Source organism: Lates calcarifer, linkage group LG23 (genome assembly GCF_001640805.2).
Source record: "Lates calcarifer isolate ASB-BC8 linkage group LG23, TLL_Latcal_v3, whole genome shotgun sequence".
NCBI lineage: Eukaryota > Metazoa > Chordata > Actinopteri > Centropomidae > Lates > Lates calcarifer.
In genome coordinates this window covers 2,022,922-2,038,297 of record NC_066855.1, presented here as the reverse complement: position 1 = coordinate 2,038,297, position 15,376 = coordinate 2,022,922, and the positions used below count along the sequence as shown (strand labels likewise).

The 15,376-nt window shown below is 38.9% G+C and overlaps 1 protein-coding gene across 3 annotated transcripts in view; it reads left to right on the top strand.

Annotated features, from left to right (window-relative positions):
* LOC108902060 (zinc transporter ZIP11) overlaps positions 1–15,376 on the top strand; it is a 115,811-nt gene that overhangs the window by 88,818 nt on the left and 11,617 nt on the right. The gene's annotated exons all lie outside the window — the stretch shown is intronic.

Below are 15,376 nucleotides of genomic sequence, written 5' to 3'. Positions count from 1 at the left end.
CCTCCTCCATGCCTCAGAGGGGTTTGTACAAATGTTGTCATGTCTGGCTGTTCTGGCTTCTCGCAGAAAGGAATTGTCAAATCCTTTTCAAGGTGATGCAGCATTGTTATTTTGGAGGCATTCTACCTTACAAGACTGTCTTTTACCTCCTTGAAGTTTGCTTTCTCAGATTTTGTGATTTTGCTAATCATAATAACTTTTTAAAATTCAAAGCATGCATAATTGCTGCATCATTCACTTATTCACTTTTGTTAAAGGTTTTAGATTAAGACGTGGAAATCTATGTGCAGTTTCACCTTTTCTAAAACTATAAATGTTTAGGAACTTGCTGCTATTTCACAATTACCAAACCTGCTAAAATTCAATAGGCTGATTGAAACTTTGCTGCAGCTGTATGAATTTAGAAATTAAACTTAAGAAGTTGAATGCTTAAAAATATACATTTGTTCTATCTTTGTCAAAGCTGAGGTGCTCATTTTTTCTAACAAGCACAGTCAAGTGGTAGATACTATTTATCTCAGAATATGGACAGAAAACCCAATTATCTCTGAGTTTTTTTCTCAGTACATTTTTGTCTGATACGTTGTGTAATGAAAGTACTAGTAAATCAAACAAACTGCACAGCTTGAGGGGCCTCAGCTCTCTATTGAGGGTTTCCCAACCAGGCCCACAGTATTCACAGTTCTCAACACTACACATGTTAACAGCCAACTTACAAAAGTCAATGTGGCTCCCACAGGAAAAGTTTCAAAGTTTGGATTCCCTGAGTCATACCAATTACATACACTCTGTTTGTCAGGGTAAAGGGCAATGTATCTGCTCCCTTGCTCCTGATGTTTTTACTATGTTTGGAGATGTGAATATCTGCATTCACCATCCTTCATCACAGTGGGAGAATGCAGTGTCCTGTCAGCTCTGTCTTCACAATCTCCCCTTTGGTGTCACCATCTGTTTATCTTGCTTTTTTTGGATTGGCCATTTTTCTCTCATTTTCTTCCTGTCTTTGTCTCCTGATATCTACACTGCTGACTTAAGAGAATTTCACATTATTCTATGAAGTACTGAATGTATTACACGTTTTTTGTCTTTCTGTCATAGCATCAATGCTGCTGTCTTACTTTTTTCATATTTTCATTTCTTCATTTTTATATAGTACTAATCTATTGCAGACTTCTCAATTGTCTTTTTACTCTTAATTCTGCATATATTCAAAGAATCTAACCATAATTCACAAAACAATCAGTCAATCAAACAAAACAAAAAGGAGCAAAACTCTAATCCTAATCACACCAGCCAAACAATCTAACCACAGTCCACCAACCAACCAACCAACCAATCCACCAATCAAACCAAACCCTAACCTTAACCAACCCAACCAACCAAGAAAGAAAGAGAAACAAAACTTTGAACCCAGCCAACTAACAGAACAAAACTCTAACCTAAGTCCCACTTTTAAAAAACAAAAAACAAAAAACTATCCATTTAGGTTTGCCAGTAAGCCATGTCAGTGAGCCAGCATGCACAATACCTGAGCCCTGGAGCTAGCACACCTGAATGGAATGCAGCCATTATTAATGTCATTAGCTAGACCTGTGTTTGCCAAGTGAACATGTATATCATCTAATTGGCCTCATGTGGAGGAGCAGACGAGCAGAATGTCCTCCCTATGGAGAATTTCCCTCATTTTTTACTCAAGATGTTATTTTCTTCATGTGGTAAGTGAGTGGGATTAGTGCCAGGAAACAATGTGTTTTAATTATATAAATCTGACTTGGTCATGTCCATACTGAGCAGTAACTTTACAAAATGAGTTCATTAAGTTAATTGCAAATTTAGATTGAGGAAGTGCACGGTCAGATTAAATGTATTGGCTTGAAATTCAGTGTGATTATTATAGGATTTAATGTTTTCAGAGTTGCACACTGACAGCTGGGCATATGCTAATGACAGATTATCGGATTTAAGGTAGTAGTTAAGAGGAGTAGAAATTCACAAGCCTTCATTATATCAGCATGTTTACTTTGGACTCCAAGATGGGAAAAATGGAACACAAAAGGCAGGACAATACATGACCACATGTGAACAAATGACCCTTCAAAAACAGCATGGACCAAGCTTTGTCCAGCTGCTGTTTCTTTCAGTGGATGGATGTAGGTTGGCTTTGTGTTCACAAAATTGGGGATACTCATGCCAGGTAGAAATCATTTGTTAGCTGTGGTTTATGGGTCATGTTGCTGGACAGTTTAACCAGAACAGTGAGTGAGTTTGTTTGAGGCTGTATCTCCGTCTCTCTCCTCCAACCTAGCTGTTGTTTCCCAGTCCAGTCTTTCTGCCTAACACAAACCCAAAAGATCATTGTGGGGTCACAGAAATACAGTACAGTATTTTTGTGTTGTTAGACTATGGCCTTTGTCCACCTCTGTAATATTTAGTTGCCTGTGTTGTGGATCTAGGAATCAAATCTTATCTTGTTGCTGCTGTCATTTTCTTTTTTCCATCCTCCTTCAGGATCAATCCTCTCTCTTTCTCCCACATCACTTCTCGCTCCTACTGACCCACACAGCGTCCACACAATTCCCCATCTCTTTTTATGTACCTCAGTTTCTTCTGCTTTTGCCCTGTCACTAAAATCCATCCCCCTCCCTCATCTTTCCTCTCTCACAGCCTATTTGCTATCCCTTTTCTGTGAATTTTATTAATGGTTGCGTTCAAATCTACGTGACTGTGTCCATTTATGGTCATTTTTGACTGACAGAATCTGCAGCAGCACCGTTCTCGACCATTAGCTTCTCTACCGCTGATAATGTTAGTAATCAGGGCCTTCCCCCACCTGGCTAACCATAATAAATGGTGGTTGTCAGAAAAAGTCCTGGAGTGATTCATTTTCCCCACATCCGCCCTTTTACCGTATTTTATATTTTTCATGTTATTCCATGCAGTGTTTGGTACACAGGCAGTGTACACAGACAGCACCATCTTTGAAATCACAGAATCAGAGACAAACAATGTGAACATTCCACTGGTTTGGACATTGTAGGTGAGAAGATTCGATGAGCTATGACCTTAAACGTGACTCTTGTGCCCTGGAGCTGCCCACTGGCCAGCAGGAGAACACTGATTATACTGGGCAGCTCCCAGGTAGCTGATAGTGGGTGGTTGGGTTACAGGCTGAGAGTGAAGTCAAGACTACAGTTGAAGGACAGTATGTGTGCTTTGTCGGTTTTGCCAAGTTGAATAAGCTCAGATGTTGACATGCATCAGGTATGCAGCCTGGAAAAGGCAGAGAATTATTACCTCCTGCATACAGTTTTTTTCTGGTGACCCAGTATTTTGTTTGTTCATGTCAACTGACTGCACTATACTGATGAAGGCTGTGTAAGGTGACCCGAGTCAAATACACTATATAACTTTTGACAGGACAATCACCACATTAATTTTCTAACAAATGAGATATTGAACTCATGAGCAATACAGTACACTCTCACTCAATTCAAAACACTCACACAAACAAAACAATACTGCATCTACAGCCTTAGCTTGTCGTAGCTGAGGCTGCTTGCAAACAAAAGGTTGATAAAGTTGATATGGTGAAACAGTTGCCATCAACCCGACATAGGGCAACATTAACATTCATTTGGAATTGTGTTCGATGGAATTGAATGTAAGTCCAAACCTCACTCTTATTTTTACTCTTGTCTGGTCTCCACTGACTCTTGAGCTGCTGCGCCACTGTGCACAGGGTAGTTGTCATCTTTGTCATCCTGCAGTTTGGTGGTACGTGGGTAGGTTATTGTCAGTGAGAGCTTTAATGAGGAGAAATGTGAGATGGAACCAAAACCGTACAGGTGAATACAATACGCTGAAAGACTAAAAAGACTAAAAAGCTTCACAGAGCTGAGCAGAACTGCAGGGTTAGAAGATCGTTTTGTGTTAGTGTGTGACACTATTTTATTGACACTATTAATAACCCCTTTGATTTTACACTTACTCATCTGATCTATTGTTGATATGAAAATATTGATTGGTGCAGCTTTAAATACTGTAGGTGGAGCTTTAATTACACATAGCAAACAAGCAATCAAACAGACAGGTAAATATGCCAGAGAATTAAAGTCTACTTCATATCATAATAATTAAATCATCAGTGTCATGAGGACTGACAGTGTTAAGGCAGATTAGAAATCCTGACCCACATAAAAGGAATAAAAAGATAAAATGAGTCGTATAGCTATAAAAATATTTGTGAGTTGGCCCACCTTCAGTACATCGCCTCAGTCTGTGTGTTGTCATGGAAGGTCACATAAACCATTTTTTATTTTACTGATTCAGTGCTCCTGTGTTTTAACAAATGTTCCAGTCGTTGTCAAGGTAACTGCAACCCAACTGCAGCCGCTGTTAGTGGCTGGAGCGTTAGCGTTACTGTTTGTAACTGTGTATGAACTGTAATAAATCAATCACTGTTGCACTGTTTGTTGTTTATTAGCAGAGTGACATTGCAACTGCTGCTGCTAATGAGTACTCAGGGTGGTGAAAGGCAACAGGTGGGAACTGAGGCTGTGTGAGAGATGGCTGTGTGCAAAGTCTGGTGTGTTAAGTAGGCATGTGTCAGTGTGAGAGAGCACATAAACACATGTGATGCACTGCCGGTTTGCAGATAAACACCAAGCAACCAACATTTGGAGATTATTTTTTGTCCTAAATAGCAAATTGGGCAAAAACATATAAAATAGTCTGAATGGCTTCTCAGCGATGGCTGAGGCTCTTAGTAAGCAAACAGCTGTTTGTGCTAATGTTGTGCTAATGTAGCGATAGCAAAAGCTTGCATGTAGTAGCTTTAAAACACAGTGATGTTTGATGTGAACATTACCTGAAGCTGCATCGCATTGCTGCCACATCATTTTCTGACTGGATGATTGCATCCATATGCAGGTGTACAGATGAATGTGAGAAGTCCTTGACACAGTTTGCATTTTACAGCAACATTGTTGTTTTATTCTGTCTGTCTTCAGTCTTCCGTGCATCCCGGTGCTCTGTCTGTGGGCATACATGGATAAAGTGAAACAAGAAGACAGGTAGAGGCAATGTAACCAGTATATTGATGATATAGATGGAATGGTTATATAGAACAAATATGTTATTATAAGCAAATACCAACCTGTTTATTGGATTTGTAACTCTAATGGAATTTCTGACCGTTAATAGTCATAGCATTATGTGATAAAACAGTTTAATAATAGCTATGTGTTACTTTGGTATTACTCCCATTACTGGTGTTGACAAAGGCAAAGCCACCAAGAGTGAGGACAGAGCTGTGTCGGTGAAGCGTGACACAGAAGATGATGAGGAGGAGAAAGGAGGAGGAGGATGATTACTGATGAGCACCGAAGTGAAAAAAAAAGAATGATTTAGGGTTAGCAGGCCAGTGCCAAGTGAGTGGATGAAAGAGTCTTACTTGGGCGCTCTGGAGGTCAAAATCACAATCAGCATGGAGAGACAGAGAGAATAGGAGGAGGGGGGGGGACAGATCTGAGTCTGATTGCTAGTCTATACACTGGAGAAGAGAGAGGTAGAGAGAGTCAGAGAGTGTGTGAGATATTGAGGGAGTGTGTGGGGAAAAGAGAGTAGAGATGGGTCGATGTTGGTCACAAAATACTATGAATTACTCATGAAAACGATGACTCTCCTTTTTAAACGTTATCTCACATTGAAATTCTAAATAACCAGTCAGTTATAAAATATTCCATGGTGAGTTTTACTTTGTGTCTCTGTGTGTATTTTCCAAAGCCAGTGAGTCCAGTGGGATACTTCCACTGCAGAACGCTAATCATCTTAGTGAAGTGTTTCCACCCACCTGTCAGTCAAAGTAACAGGCTACTCTGCGAGGGTGTTTGGAGGAGACTGAAAAATATGCTCTAATGAGAGGTGTGTGTGTGTGTGCACAGCATTGTGTGTACCTCCTGGTTTCCATTCTAAGTGTGTAAGGCAATCCGAGACAGACAGCTTCTTAAAGCTGCCTTCAAAAGCAAATCAAATTTACCATAAATCTAAGCCACCAACCGGGACACAGTCTTCTCCAAATCCACATTGTGGTAATTAATTTAGGATGTGTGATTTTTTGAAATTAGTTTTAATCAGCCCAACACCACCAAGGTGATATCCATAAAAATCAAGTTCCTGTAGCAGTTGGATGTGAGCATTAGAAAGTCATCCAATCAGAAAACAACAACTTTTTTCCAGATATTAAATGAATAACAACACAGATACAACCAGTGTTGGGCAGTGATGTACAGTACTTATATCAGGTACAGCAACATGATGCTTTTGTAAGTTAATGTAGTGAATTACACAATACTGTGCGTCATGCTGAGGCAGGACGACAAGCCAATACATAACCCAGTGTCATGAAGATCTGTTATCAGACACAAGAAGAACAAGAAGTTCTGCAACAGATGGTCTGGCCCCCGCAGAGTCCTGATCTCAACATCATGGAGAGACAGAAGAGAGACAGCCTAAATCCACAGAACAACTATGGCAAGTTCTCCAAGATGCTTGGAACAACCTACCTGCCAATAGGGCTGAGCAATATGGCCACAAATTTTATCAGTCAGTCAGTGGATGTTGGTAATTATCACAGTAAGAAAATCTGAAGATTGATTCTTGCTGCTGAGTGAAAGTTGAGATGGAAACCAGATGGTTAATTGTGGCTTTAAACTTTTTCTTATTGTCCAAACATGACAAACACTTGCCAACACTGGAATATTTCACAGATCTGAGGCTGAAAAACAATTAAAATGATCAAACCTAACCTAGCTAATCTAAAACCTAACTTGCTAACTTGTTCTATTCCTGAGACGTGATCAGCAGTTCATGATTTCATTCTGTGCATGACATCTAAAGATGGGAATTAATTATATTGAACATTAATTTACCATTTGTTATACTTCAATCAAGCAAAATTTTAAAAAAAAAATCTATATCATTTTCTATTTTATACTATACTATATTATACTATACTATACTATTTTGATGATGGCCTTATTTTTTTAAAGCATTCTCATTTTAGTTTTAGGACCTAAAACTTCTGCACAGTAGTTTTTGGCCCAAATTTCTGCCAGTTTAGTTGTTGTTTGATGTGCAGTTTGAGGGAGATCACGGCGCCTGATTAACTGCCTGAGCGATCAACAGTCTGGCTGTCGGATGATCAGTGGGATTTCTGGCAGGTCTGAAATTCTGATCGACTGTCCAATTTCCCTCATGGCTGTTGTCAGGGTCCATGATAAACTGCAGTGAGATTATTTTGGTATTTTTAGGAAAGTATTTACATCTTGTAGCTGTAATCCTGTAGTCATGTGACTAGTGTGATTATAAAATTGAACTTCTCTGCAGAACAGACACCATATTGGCTGCATCTTCCAACCATCTGCATCTCCATATTTATTTATTTTTCTCTCTCTTTCCATTCAAGCAGGTTTTGGCCAGGCAGACAGGCTAATTAAAAGCATAGCATGAGTAAATACAATGGACTGTGATTAATAAAAACTTTAACCTCCACCAAAAGACACAAATATACTTCTAAGTAACTCCATAATTGTCTAATTTACATGTTCTATGTTCTTGGCTCAGTGTGGTTTGCTGTTGACTAATTAGTTTGATAATGAAATCTTTAGTAAGTAATTAACTTGTTTATAAAATGATATCACACAAATGAATTTTGTAGTCATTACCATGAGGTTTTCAATCTTATTTGGGATCTTGATGCCAAATTAATATGTCCAGCATGTCCTTATATCTTCACTGAAAATCCTCACTAGGCTAGAGGCTATTTAAAAACATGATCTTCCATGCTGCTCAGCAATGAACCAAACTAATTGTATGCACTGATCTGAGCTGAGCAAATAAAATGAGATTTTCATTGTATTTTACTTGAAACAGTGTTGAGAAACAGCTCAAGCCCTCAATTTTCAGTACTGCAATCTGAAACAGGAGCAGGCGGTCACCTCCCTATTTCCAAGACGTAAACTGATTGATTCTTCTGATAAGTCTTTACAAGTGGAACTTTCATTGCAAAAGAAATACATAGCTTCAACCCAAAAAGAAAACTAGAAAACCTTGAACCATGAACCTCCTCAGAGAAAACACATGTCACAGGCCAGTGGAACCAAACCCTGAAAGAAAGTTTCAGTAAAATGTTTTTAAAAGTCTTTAGACCAAGCCGAGCAGGAACTAGAGCATCAAGAAATTCCAGTGAAAAGCCAATAAATCAGAATCAGAAAGAAAGTCAAATACTGTACAAATCTAAACAGATGCATGCAGAGCACCGTACCTGCTGACCTCCTCAGGTAGACTCACCTTGACTTACTTACTAAAACCGTCTGCCCTGAGCAATGTTTCTTGGCCAAATTCTCTTTAAAGAAAATGAGGATGCATTGACCCTTTAAGATGCCCTGGCAAACTGCCCCTTCCCTTCATCTTATTTAGTCAACCAAAATTAAATTATAAAAATGAAAGGTACATACAGGTCTCACAGTGTCAAATGTCAAATCAACAAAATGCACAAATTTTAATATGTGACATTAGGCAAGAGTAACACAATACACAGAATAAAGTATTAGTGGAAAAAGAGGTTGGATAGAAGAAGAAAAAAGCACAAAATTATGGGCTTTAGGCTAAGTTCCACCATGACTGATGAAAGCAATGAAAAAGTATCCGTTTTTTAAAGGGAGCTTACAAGCCCTGTCCGAACGAGTGACGCAAGGAAGTGGAATACTTACCTCAACAACATTTATTCACTAGTCAGACATGTCACTGAGGTACAACAGCACACTCATAGACTGTAGTGCTTAAAATCAGATGTGGTGATCACATAATCCCAAAAGTCAATAAGTATCCCTATACTCTTACGAACTACAGAGCCATCAAAGTCCTAAACAACCTGGAAAAAACAGCTTCAAAGATCCCTACCAGATGTTGTTCACAGCTCCAGAGACTGTAGGAACCAGGGGGGTTGTAGGAAGAATAAAAGAAAAGTGACATCTTCTTACAGCTGACAGCAAAGGTTGTTTTTTTTACTTTTCTACTTCCACTAAACCACTGAAAGATGTACAGGACTAGAAGAGCTGTGAAAAAAGGACTAATCTTAAAGAAAAAGGTGATGCTCTGTAGTCTCCTTGATCTCAACAAATGCAATGAAAAGACCAAAATAAATAACATACAAAGCTTCTAAAAACACTTCAGAGAGCTGTGACATATTCCTTCAGTACAGTCTACACTGACCTCTTTGCTCCAACTGTATATGAATCCACGATTAAAAGCAGTCCCAGCAATGCTATTAACACATGCTAGAGTAATATTTGCTATTATTTATTATTATTATAAAAACTGAAATATATACATATATTTGTGACCTGCTGTTCGTTTGGGGATGAGAACAACAGACAGTGAAGGGAAGCAGAAAAGAACTGAGAAATGAGCTCAGATTTGGTTTTGTTAAAAGATTGTAAGAAAAATGTACCCTGCTTATACTTTGAGCCAAGCCCTAGTTTTGGATAAGCATAAAAGTTATGCATTCTAGTGTGTTTTAAATAAGCTTTTATTTTTAAAAACACATTTTATCTAATTAAGTTTGGGTTGCAACAGCAGTTTCCTCTTCATAACGGAGGCATAAAGGAGTCCGCACTCAGCAGAGGTGGAATGCCAGCCAGATCAGTTTAGTAAGTAAATAAGGGCTTAAACAAAATGTGTGCAGTCATTAAATATGTATATGGCAGTTACTGTGTGAAATTACCTGAATATTAACATTTTATTTTGTATAAGTGCACTAATGTTCATGATGTTTGCAGAGGTGGTCATTGTTTTAGGCGATATATTCTATAAAGCACTAAAGCAAACCCTGGTATTCGGATCCTATGATCTCTGACTTCAATTTAAAGTTGCTTCTTACCACCCTCTGAGGCCACCAACATGCAGCTGACCTCTTCAGGTTCCAGCCTTCCATGACCCTGAAAAAGAATCTGCAGGTAGAGACAATAAAGCAGAGAAGGGGGAATAAATCTATTCAGTGAAAGGTCTAGTTCAATAATAGAAATATATGGATGTGCTGTATATATATATATATATATATATACACCCATCTGCAAGAGAGTACATGTGTGGTGTGATAATGAAAAGGTAAGAGCAGCTGTGAATTAATGTGAATTAATACAATATTGGCTTTTCCCAATGCAGACCACTGACATATTGATATTCAGGTCCAATGAGAGTCATTTCACCAACATAATGACAGCCCCCCTGGCCCCGGTCTCATCCTCACAGGTTGCCTTATCAGCTTTACTCTATGTGCCTCTTATAATATCTCATTTTCATGTTTGGCTTTCAGTGTGGCTGCAGTCTGTCTTTTATTTTCTTTGCATGTTTGTGTCCTTTTTCATTTTATTGCACTGAATACAAAACTATGTTTTTTCCACTGAAATGTGTCACTGTTTGGTGCCTGTCATTGCCATATAATCTGTTACTGATTGACCTGATTAATCTTTAAACCTGTACCATTGCCATATGATAATGTCATGCATGTGTGAGTACATACATATGCATTGGCACGCACAGCAGTCATTGTTGAGTAATTCAACTGCAGCGCAGTAGTTCTCACCCACCTGTTCTAGTTCTTATTCTGAATGTCTCTGTTTTCTTCTTTTCATTTCTCTACTTTTGTTTATGAGTGTGTCACTTTGTCACCTGGCAGCTGGACCAAGTCACCCTTTGCCTGTCTTTTAGGCATCAGTTCACACCAGCAACTAACCACCTGCAACTAATTTGAGTTGTATAAATCTGCAGGATGCAAGTAAAGTGGGCAGTTTGTTGATGTTTACAGCTGGCAAGCATTTCTGTTGGAATTTTGACGTCACAGTTGGAGCGGTGACAATTTCAGTACAGATCAGCAACTTTTTATTTTTAGTTGCTGAATGCCAAATCCAGGAATGCCAAGTCAGCATGTGTGTCCTTGTGGAGGACAGTCCTCTGTCTTCTGTGCTTACATTCTCCACAGCTGAGTTTCTTCACATCTTTAGATAGGAAGTAACTCTGCCAGTTTCCTATTCTGCTTGCCCTGTTTAAGGTTGTGAAAAGCTGAATTCTATCCCAGCATGCAATGGATAAGAGACCGGGTATAAAATTGACAGGTTACCTCTTCCTGCTGTGTGTTCAAATTAGCCGTCGAGCTAACCACGGCACATTTACGATACTGTTATTCATCAGTGTCCCATATAAATGAAAAGATAAATAAACAAACAATAAACAGGCGGTTTTGCTCTTCTTTGGTTTTAGGTCATGTCATGTTTTGTGTTTTTGGAAGAACTTGTGCCTCATGCCATGTGCCAATGTGAGTTTAAAATAATTTATCATCGACGACAAGGCCTGTTTTTGTCAAGGTATTCTTCTTTCACTGTGAATAAATGGCATTAACAAGCTCATGAAAGCACCCACTGGTAAAAGCACATATTCATGTATTTGGATTCGTTCATGTACATTCACAGATGCACAGACAGACCATTCACCACCATGATGGCTTATTCATGTTTTTTTCGTCTGGAGAAGACTTTGTTGCAAAGACTTTTTAATATTTTCTGTTATTATACCTTGTTAATATGGAAGTTTCTTGATGATTCATGTCTTTGATGTTCTGACTGTGTCTTTTACTGCTATACATCATCAACGTCATTGTTTTTGCTCTGCTGCTCAAGAGGAAAAGTGATGGGTGTTAGAACAAATGATCAGAGAGATAGACGATTCTCTATTTGCTCTAAGACAGTTGTGGATCAACTTCTGGTAGGGCTGAGGGATGAATCATGGTTATATAGGAGCTGCAATTTAAAAGAGCAGTTTTCAAAGCTCTCAGGTCAAATTTGTCGAATTTTCCGAAACTGACAGACATGCATGAGTAACTTCCTGACAATCAAAGATCTGGCTGAGGGATGATTGGTTGGTTCTGGCAGGTCAGAAATTTCAGTCAACAGTCTTGCTTGAGCAGTTCCACATTCAGATTTCCCCTAAAAGATCTTTTGTGAAAAGTTTATTTTGATATTATATGAGTAGTATTTTACATATCATAACTGAAACTTCAAACTGAACTTCACCACATAACAGAGATAAGTCATCTTCTTGCTTTCTGTTTGTCATAGAATTGCACAAAGTAACATTGCTTTTGATCCATATAGCCTGAGCATTAAAAAAAAAAGAAAAAAAAAAGGCTTATTTCGTGAAAGTCACTGCATGTTAGATCACATTTGTTAAAATTTGGATATTTTTCTCAAATTGTCCTGCCTGACCTTCTGGTACGAGCAGACAAGTTGTGTGATTTAAAAGTGCAACTACCTCAGCTGGACTGTTTAAATAAGTTGCTATGTTCACCTGCTGATGTCTGCACCCTCTTGTGTAATATTTTTGCTGCATATTTAATCATAAGATTAAATGTTAGTGTTGATTCTGCTGTTTGATTTTCCAGCCATGCTAATAACCACCCTTTCATTTCTGAATCATACTGTGTATAAATCAGGGGATGGAAGGTCAAAATCAATCAAGTACAACAATCCTGCAAAGATTGAGAAACTTTGGGAAAGATACTGTCACTTTTGAAGCTTTGGTTAGTTTTATTAATGAAGCACCACACAGCTTTATGGTGGTTTATGTGCGAGAGGAATTTGGTGAATATTACATGCATTACTCAGTTGATGAGAGTCTCAGCAAAACATCAACAACCTCACAAAGGCAACATTTAGTGCCAGGCTTTTGTGTTGGATTGTGTGTAGAATAATGTATCAACACCCTGTGAATTCTAGTTCATTTCATCATGAAAATATATGTTTTAAGCAGAATCACACAGCTCTGTGTGTGTTATGTATGGCTAAAGTTGTGTACGTGTGGTTTGTACTTTGTTGTTTGTGGGTATAAATGGGGAAACAGAGATTGTACCTGTACACAAACAATTGTAGTGTATGTACACAGTGCCCTTTGTTATGGTTAAATGGTTTGGGATGTTCAGGTGCAGAGAAATGGACTGAGGGGTTTTGGCCTTTGAAAACATCAGCAGGCTGAGGGTGCAACCAGAGCACCTTGAGCAATAGTCCAGATCATTTGACCTTTGCATGTCAGATAATTCCAATTTAAAGCTACCTACATGGCAACGGGAGACAAAAATGTACAAACAGAGGTCAATTGCTTGCGTCTGAGAATGTATGTGTGAGCATGACAAAGAGAGGGATGGTTTGGGAGGGGGGGTGGAAGCAGACAGTTAATAGTAGTATAGTATAACCACTGGAATGGCTATAGACTTTTACAGTGTTCAGTTATTTACTAACTAATTCATGGAAAATTAGACCAGGTGTGTGTGTGTGTGTGTGTGTGTTGAGAAGAGTATCGTTCACTAATTAGAGCTCCTGCTGTTGCTCTGTGGGTTTGACTGTTTTTTAGGAAGAGCTGTCTCTATCAGTGCAAAACAACATCAGTGTTTTGCTCCTATGGCTTCTTTTCTTCCATTGAAGTTGGCATGTTACGAGTTAGCTCTGGCCCGACCAGCCCATCTCATCGCTTTCTGGAAGCAGCTCACTGCAGTGTTGATTGCCCTGAATAAGTAGCACTGCCCGGAGTGCTCATTCTAACCTCTTGTATTGTAAAGGCAACAATGGCTGAAGCTCTTGGCAAGCAAGCCTCACCAACACCTACTTCAAGCAAGAACCCACATTTGGTAGAGTAGAAAAGAAAACTGAATGCCCTTTTGAATTGAGCCTTTTGAAGTGTGTTAATAAGGCAAAGTTTTGGTACCCTGTCATACTGTCAGGTAAAGGGAGTCAGAACAACTTGTTACTGGTGTTGTTTTGACTGGTGTGCGGACTTGGCTATAACATGTTCCTACATCAGTGGGTGTACATGAAGCATTTAATTTGCATCAGGTATTTACTGTTTCCTTTTGTCTAAATGGCTCTAATATGTTTGCAAGTGGACTGAGGCTCACATTCCCTGGTGTATTTGATTCCACCAGTGTTTGAGTGATGCATTTTTCTCTGGAGAAAAGAATTTAAGTAAATGAGTAAACACTGCAGAGGTTGAATCAGCCATTTCATGTCTTTTCTCATGCAATCTCATGAGAAAAGCGGGGCAGATCTCTGGGTAATCTAAACCTTTCCTAGTGTATCAAGTCATCCTCCATCATCAGGCCAGCCTCATGTGTCTACGGGCTACGTCCTCTCGAAGAGCAAATGTAGAATACTAAAAACATTACACCATATAAAGAGCTAAATACCATGACACTCATTATGAATTTATCCATCATTTTTATTTACTTGATGATGTGCTTTTTTCTGCATTATTAACATGTCAAGCAAATTTAATATTGTCCGTGCATCCTCCAGCAGAGAGCTTGTGCTAATTAGATTGTCTTAAGCTATTAACTTTGTTTTTATGACATTAACAGAGATTGCAGTGCTCATAATTGGACTGATAAAGGGACAAACCCAGGACATTTTTCATTTTAGATGAGAATCGTACCGCTGTGCCCCTCAGGCTATAAATTTAAAGTAGTTGACAGACATGTTAATTAGGCTTGAGGCAGCCAGCATTTAATGTGTAATCAACCTATCTGTCTTTTATGCTCCTCTTTGATTCAAATATCAGAATCAAAGATATTCATATATAGAAACTGTTTGCTGAGTGCCATACCTCAGAGGAAATTTCTGTGTTCGGAGGACAAGTGCTTGTTTCCATGATGTTCCACTGACAAATTTGAGAGTTCTGTGTATGTTACCTGACTATATCCAGGACAACATAACCACTAATTAGCGTTTCACAGAACAAACTTAATTAGCCTGAGAGTTGAAGTTTGAAGTGTTTCTCTCAGGCTGTATTGGAAGCACCTCTTAACACATTTGTTCTCATGCAGCCGTGGATCATCTTTACAGCACCAACCGGTGAAGTATTCTCACTGAACACTATACTGGGGTATTAAGCAAAGTAATCTGACTATTATCAACCTCTGTCTGAGTGGAGAGAGCTGTGAATGTTGGCTCTCATCCTCCCCTTGAGTTACAGTGGCCATTGAAGTTGTAGAGTTGTTTGTTTGTGAATAGTTTGTGCCTCGTCCAGCCTCGTCTAAAGGTGAAAAATACCTGTTCCAAATGGCTGCTCTCCAAGGCAGGGCCAAAAACCTGCTGTCACATAGGGTTTTCCCCATAGTAGGGAATGTTGTCATGCTGAGCCATACTGTGAACAGCTATGCCGTGGCAGTGTGAGTGTTTTTCTACCAAATTGTTTAGCTTGATGACATGGTGGGGCTGTTTTTATTGAAGAATGGCTCCACTAAGTATCCCGCTGGTTTAACTGCTGTTATCTG